This window comes from Pollicipes pollicipes, unplaced genomic scaffold, assembly GCF_011947565.3.
Source record: "Pollicipes pollicipes isolate AB1234 unplaced genomic scaffold, Ppol_2.1 Scaffold_4881;HRSCAF=5763_pilon_pilon_pilon, whole genome shotgun sequence".
Classification (NCBI taxonomy): Eukaryota; Metazoa; Arthropoda; class Thecostraca; order Pollicipedomorpha; family Pollicipedidae; genus Pollicipes; species Pollicipes pollicipes.
In genome coordinates, this window is record NW_023596576.1 from 6855483 (window position 1) to 6862808 (window position 7326).

The window sequence follows — 7326 nt, forward strand, 5'->3', positions numbered from 1 at the left end:
GTCAACTCATTTGCGACTTTCGGCGGGAGATTTCGAAACCTGGACGTAACAGACCATAGGTGTTGGCCTATGGTATAACAAACCAGCCTGACTCGACTATTTTTGATGTACACTGACCTGACACTGACTACTAACTCCTCGACACGTGTTCGGGTTGCCGGTGGATACCCTTCGCTGGGCTGGGGATCAGTTCAAACCCCCTGAGATCTCAGAAACTAAGAGCTAGAGACACAAAATTCAAAGGATGTGTGGGCCTGTACGTGAACTCACTTGGGTCAAACCGTGGTTCCCAGGTCATGACCTTCGGGTCAAAAAGGTCAGACAAGGCCAAACTCCAGGTTGGTGCCCAAAGCGCCCCCAGAACTTAGACACGTGTTCTAAGCAAAAGGTTGCATGCTCATGTAGGGGCAGTAACCTTGTTTGACCGCTTGACGGCTATAGTGACCAAAATCATACAAGTCTGCTTTTAGTCTTGCACCTGAATAAGCGACAAAGATGGCTCTAGGCAGTATGTTGTGAAACAAATTGTTGACGTGGGTCATTTTAGGTAAGTAAGCTATTCTGGCCTCAAAGAAGTTCATGAAAAGTGTATAATGTGGTTCCTGTTAGCAGAAGCTTTGAAGTGAGCACCAGAAATTACTCCGTACAGCAAGCCCTAGAGTAATAAAACAGGTTGGTTTTGACCCTGGTCTGACATTCATACCTAATCTTAGGTCACTGGAATCTGTTTATTCCATTGTGGTTGCCTAATAAAAAGTATCTTAGAGACGCATAGCTTGTCTATCACTCCGTTGTCGCATCAGATTGAACGACTCCCTAGAAATTGACTTCGCCGAATCCATGCCTTGATGTTGACATGCCGTAGGTCAGTGACCTTACAAGGTACGTATGAATTTTTGATACCAAACGATTCGCTATTCAATTGCATACAGCTATGCAAAATTGGGCGCGGCTACCCCGCGCTGTTCGGAAATCACTCCGGAAATACCCTCGGGAGGGGGGGGGGCGGCAAATTGACCCCCCCCCCCACACACACACACACACCTCAGCGTGTTAACGACTCCGCAGCAGGCATGCTTACTCCTCGTAGTGCAAGGATCGTCGCCGTTTTATGGCAACGTTTCATTATTGATGAAACAAGACGATTGACCATATTGTCAGTTGCGCCAGCCAACCACTCGCCTATGCATGGTTCTTTCCCCACCCTCCCTGTTGAATCATCCGTCTTTGCACAGGCGCGCTGGGCTAGTTGTAAGTCACGTTTGAACGGTCCAGGGTTCATCGCACCCGTTGCGCTTATTGTCCACCCACGTTTGAACGGTCCAGAGTCCATGGCATCCGCCGGGCTACTTGTCAAGCCACGTTTGAATAGTCCAGAGTCCATGGTATCCGCCGGCAGGCTGTCGCACGCTTTCGCGCGAAGCGCGTGCAGACACCTCTGTCGTTGGCTTGAGCGCAGCGCGGGTGCAACAAAGGAAATTGACTACCAGGGTAAGCAGGCAACCGTTATCAAGTGCAATCCACGCGTGTTAGTTTTTTGTGACTTGGGCATGTCAGGGGCGCGTTGGATGTCGTTTTTCCAGGGGGGGGGGGGGGGGGGCGCTGGCGGCTGACGGAGTGTCCCCTTTTCCAGATGCGCTGGAAAGGGAACAGTCAGCAGATGAAGACGAAACGCCAGCTCCGGTGGCTGCTCCCGCCGTACCGACGCAAGAGAGCTGGACAAGAAGGCGGAAGCAAGACAGACGGGAGGAGGAAAGGCAGAAGTTTATCCGAGAATGGGATCTTGGAAAGGAGGGCGTCTCCAAAAGGCCACGTGAGTGGCTCCCGTGTACATGTCTTGCCATCGGCCTTCAAAGTGGATGTCATTTTGTTGTCCCTGCGAGTTTACTGGCTCTTAAGTACCCTTCCAGTTTACCAGTCTGGAGTACCCAGTCGCAGGGATTGCTGACACTCATTCACCACGTTTTCGTAGGTGCCGGACAGGCATACCAGTGCTATATCGTCTCAAAATGACGCGTTTGGAACGCTGCGTGTGTGCGTGAACCCCAGATTTGTGCCACTTCGACCGGGTCATGCGTTTCTAACGTTTAATTGCGTATTTGAGTCATCACAGGCAAGCTAGATGATAAGATGATGATCAACAGATTATTTAAGTATTTTGTAGCATGTGTTTCCGACCACCGCAGTACGAACTGTGAAATACTCTGCGCACAGGCAGGGACACTCTTGGTAGATCAGAAGCGTCGCAGGTGCCTATGGTCTTGTAGTGTGGTATTGCCTATGACGTGGTGCCCGCCCTGTGCCGCAGTGCTGACCCAGGAACAGTGGGTGGAGCAGCAGCGGCAGGATCGGAGGCCAGAGTTCGCCCCGCCGACTCAGTACGAGCCGGGCAGGCGGGGCCGCGGCCGCCAGGGCCCCACCGCCACCGCCACCACCGCCACATCGGCGGCGATCCCAGAGCTGCCGCGGCGGCTGGAGGACGGCGGCTGCAGGACGGTGTCTGCGGACGCTGTGGAACCGGCCGGCGCAGGCTCCACCTCTGGCGGCGGCCCGCCAACGCAGGTCACAAGCGGCCCGCCAACGCAGGTCACAACCGGACCACCGACACATGTCACCAGCGGACCGCCACATGTTACCAGCGGTCCACCAACGCAGGTCACAACCGGACCGCCGCCACATGTCACCAGCGGCCCGCCGCCACATGTCACCAGCGGACCACCGCCACATATTGCCAGCGGCCCGCCGCCACATGTCGTCGGCGGCCGCCGCCACATGTCGTCAGCGGTCCGCCGCCACATGTGTCAGCGGTCGCGCCACATGTCGTCAGCGGCCCGCCGCCACATGTCGTCAGCGGTCCGCCCACATGTCGTCAGCGGCCCGCCGCCACATGTCGTCAGCGGCCCCGCCACATGTCGTCAGCGGTCCGCCGCCACATGTCGTCAGCGGTCCGCGCCACATGTCGTCAGCGGCCGCCGCCCACATGTCGTCAGCGGCCCGCCGGCCCACATGTCGTCAGCGGTCCGCCGCCACATGTCGTCAGCGGCCCGCCGCCACATGTCGTCAGCGGCCCGCCGCCACATTGGTCACCAGCGGCCCGCCGCCACATGTCATCAGCGGACCACCGCAGCACGTCGGCCCGGCACAGATCGACTCGGCAGGACCGCCGGACGCATCTCTGTTTCAAACAAGTGGAGTGCTATCCCCAACAGACGTACTGCAGTATTCGAACAACGTAGTGGCATTTCCCGCCCAATGTGCGGCTTTCCGCCCAATACGGCGCAGCGTCCGCTGAAGCCAGCACAAGCTGCCACCGACTGAGACGCGATCTCCATCCCATTCAACGCTGTTTCCGCCCAATCCATCGCCGTTACCGCACAACGTTACGAAGTACCTGTCTTATACTGGGCAGTTACCGGCCCACGTGGCAGCGTCACGCGTCCACAACGGCCAGGTCCGCAGCCAGCACGGGTCAGACGCACACAGCCTGCCGGCCAGCCCAAGACCACCCAGCCGGTTCCCGGCAGAGACGGTGCGTTTCTCGCCCAGCAGCGGGTCGTATCAGACGAGCAGCGCTCCGGTGGCGGCGGCGGCGCCGGCGCCCGCCGCCAGTCTGTTCCCGGAGTACGCCGGCCCCTCGGCTGGAGGCCGTCCGGCGTCCGGCGCCGGTACCGAGCCGGCGCGCCCCCAGCTACCGGCCCGCCAGGCAGCCGCTGCCGACCTGACCGACCCGGACTGCGTGCCACCGGAGGGCGGGCGCGGCGCCGGCGCCGGAGGTGGCGCCACCTGCCACGGCCGAGTACTTCGGCGGTGGTGGCCGCGGGCGGCGCGGCCGGCCCCCCGCGCCTGCCGACATCGGCGACGCGATAGAGGCCGGTCTGGCGCTGCTCAGCGACGACACTGAGAAGAAACACAGCAAAACGTTCGACCTGTAGGTGTGGCAGGTCCGGTGGGTTTTGTGCTGCTGGAGCTCGGCGTGGACTGAACGCTAACTCAAGGTGCCTGCCGTTGTTTTCTGTAAATACAGTACCGTTATGTTTCCTGCATTGGTACTGGTCTGGGTAGAAAAGAGCAGCCGCAAATTCGGTTATGGTTAATTGTCATATTTATTGAACATGTGCATGCAACGAAAACAATAATTAAACGTCATCCCATCTTTCGACTAGGTCCGAACACTTCTAAAAGCAGCGAGCCGCTGGCATGCCTTGGAATGTGACCACGACTCCAGTAACTAGACTTGCTGCCGGGGAGCCGTGCACAGCAAGCGTGCTAGTCCACTGCTGCTGGGGAGCTGTGCACAGCAAGCATGCTAGTCCACTGCCGAAATGGTCCAAGGCGCTTCGGTCCCGGAAAGGCCACTGTCAACTCCAGACATCAGCGTCGAACTGCCTCGACGCTGCACCCGATCCAAGTCTCCTTGGGGCTGCGGATGACGTGGGTCACCGCGGAGGGCCCACAGCGCCCAATCAGATGGCCAGCCCGAACACGGAGACGATGCAGTACATGGTCTTGTTCTCCCAGCGGACGGTGCAGCTGCCGTCGGTGCTGTTGTCCCAGTAGCAGGAGCTGGCCGTGTGTAGGCCGGCGCCTGTCTTCTGCATGATGACGCTGGTCACTGGAGACATCGCTCGAGGTCATCACAAAGATCAGCTGCAAGAGATGCTACAAATCCAGTCATTAGGATATTATGAGAGGTCAGCCAACAGGACCTATCAGTGCCCACAGAAGGATTTGTGATGGTCTCTTCTAGTGTCACAAGACATGGCCACAGACTGTGACAGAGAGTGACCCAACAGTCAAATGGCATGCCATCATGGGCCAGGACAAGCATTGCAGTACACATGTGTCACGCAGCTGGATGTTGTACCCACAATGGACTAATGACTTTAGCGCTTAGAGTGTAAGTGCAAATACTAGAGCAACAGTGCATAGTCAAGTGTGGTTTAAATATCTGCAAGCTTACCAATATATTTGAAAGGTTTCTGCAGTTTAGTGAGGGCACCCAAGCATGATTCAACAACACTGGATGCCCACTGGTTGACTTTTGCCTGTTGGTAGGTGTTCCCACCAATGGTGCTTTCCCACAGCCTCCTTGATTATATTGCTGACTTCATCCACCACAAACTGTGTCTGGAAATAAAAGCATGAAATATAAGTTTGTGGATCATGTTACCAATTCATTTGTTCCTTAAATGTTACACATAGGTTAGGATATGACCTAAAATCCAGATATTATCTCCATGGGCAATCCAACTATGCAACATGTGAGCACATATTCTGTGCAAATATCTGATCAGTGGATCATGGGCATCACTAAATTCAGTTGGAAATCAACCCATGCATGAAGAGGCATTTGCCAAACAAATGCAGATAGACATTGCTGTCCGTGCCTGCCCAGTGGTAATACAACAGAAATTGGGCTGACCGCAGCCCAGCTGAACATGCCATTCAGATGCAACAAATAAGCACAGAAACAGACACCTAACATTCTATTCAGATGCAACAATTAAGGCAGAGACAGACAAATGAGTGGTACAGCAGGCTGTTCCCTGCATCTCCAGCCAAATTGATACAGGTCCTGCATCATTTTTAAGTCAGGCTGGGTAAGCACTGGGGAGGCATTGTCAGCACAGGGTTACCTACTTATATTCAGGAAACAATTTCACCTAAAGCTTTCATAATATTCAAAGGTAAAGATGCCCCATGCCACAGACATTGATCCACACTATGCCTGCAGGCACCTTCATTTATCTTTTTCATTTACCTGTAATACCTATATGTTAAGACCAGGTAGGACTGAATGGGACCAGGTCCTCATCTATCTAGTCCTACCTGGTGCTGTTCTGTTATCCAACATGGTTCTGGTAGCCAGCACAGGGGTGTAACAGGGCATTTAAGTTATGATGTGAGGCAGCCAATGGTTATGACTTTACAAAATTAAGTTGCATTCTTCAAAATTTCAGCACAGGCCACAACCCAAATGCGAAAAAAATTACACTCAACATGCCCAGAGCAGCCATAGAAATGTTGGCATCCATGCAACATAAATTCAAGCAATACGAGTTTGGTGCACAGTGGCCACCACTTTCAGTACATGGGGCCAATGTTTTGGGAAATTATGGAAATGAGACATTTACCTGAAAACTTGTTTTCCAAAAAATAGTTATCACAAAATAATTTGGTAACTTCAGCACATTTTGGTTAGTCTGAAGTCCAGCAGACGAGCATGAGACAGCGCAGATGCCCATACACACCCTGTGCGGTAGGAACACTTCCCTGCAGACAATGCTGCAATCACATGAGTGTAATATCACACTACATAATGCCTTTCTCTCCCACTTTTGTTAAGCTACCTACATGTTCCATAAAACCCTTAGCCTCAATGCATGTGAAGCATTTCACAGACAACTCTATCCACGCACACCACACAGGTTTCAGGCAGAATTTTGTCCTTAAAGAAGGGCTTGCACTGGTAACAAAAATATTTTAACTCTGCACAGAACCCAGGACTTTTGTTTTCTGGGCCATCAAATGTATATCCCTGTGTCAAGCACTGCCCGCTGGTCACACAAACCTAACACACGATCACATTTGTTTTCCACTCACCTCCTCTGAGGTGTCTTCCATCTTCAGACTTCAGATGACTTGACGACTATTTCAGACTTGTCCACTACCGCTCGTTAGTTTAAGATTCGTTGTTTTCCGAAAGTGTTTGAGAACAAAATTACCCTAATACATCAGCAAAAATTGAATTCTCAAAAATTGAAATCAGCCACCAACGCCTCAAGGCCCTTAGAACAAAGCACTCCTGCAAGGCTGCTTGTCTCCTATACAGTCTTGGTTGCTTGCAAAGCAATAGGATATCGGGCAATAGTCTATTACGGCGCCACCACACCCACAACACACCCTTCCCTCCTGCTCTAGTGGTAACCAAGGTCGTGCGAGAGAGAGACCGCAGCAAGGCCGTGCAGAATAGATGGCTCCCTGCTGCGTGCGCCTCTGTGCAAGTCTGCATGTGACGTCATGGGAGCATTTCTTAAACGCCAGGCCGGCTGCGTACGTGTTCAAGGACATCAGCGATCCCATGTAATATGAGATGTTAACCTAGTGGAGTAGATAGAATATCAAGGCAAACGTGATGAAATTAGTAGAATCAACAGTTAAACCATTTCTATAGGTTAGTCATTCGAGAATCATCCGCCGTGTTGTTTCCTTGAGACGGTCGGCATGAAGAAGCATTTATGAGTTCAAAAGCGCCAGATGGACTTAAAACTGCACCCCAATGTAGCCAGTTTAATATGCACATCATAACTGGGACCCTCTGGTGGA

General features: G+C 53.2%; 1 pseudogene; it reads right to left on the reverse strand.

Moving 5' to 3' along the window:
* Window positions 1-4068: 4068 nt before the first annotated feature.
* Window positions 4069-6977, reverse strand: LOC119100945 (dynein light chain Tctex-type 1-like; annotated as a pseudogene).
* Between the last annotated feature and the right edge of the window lie 349 nt (window positions 6978-7326).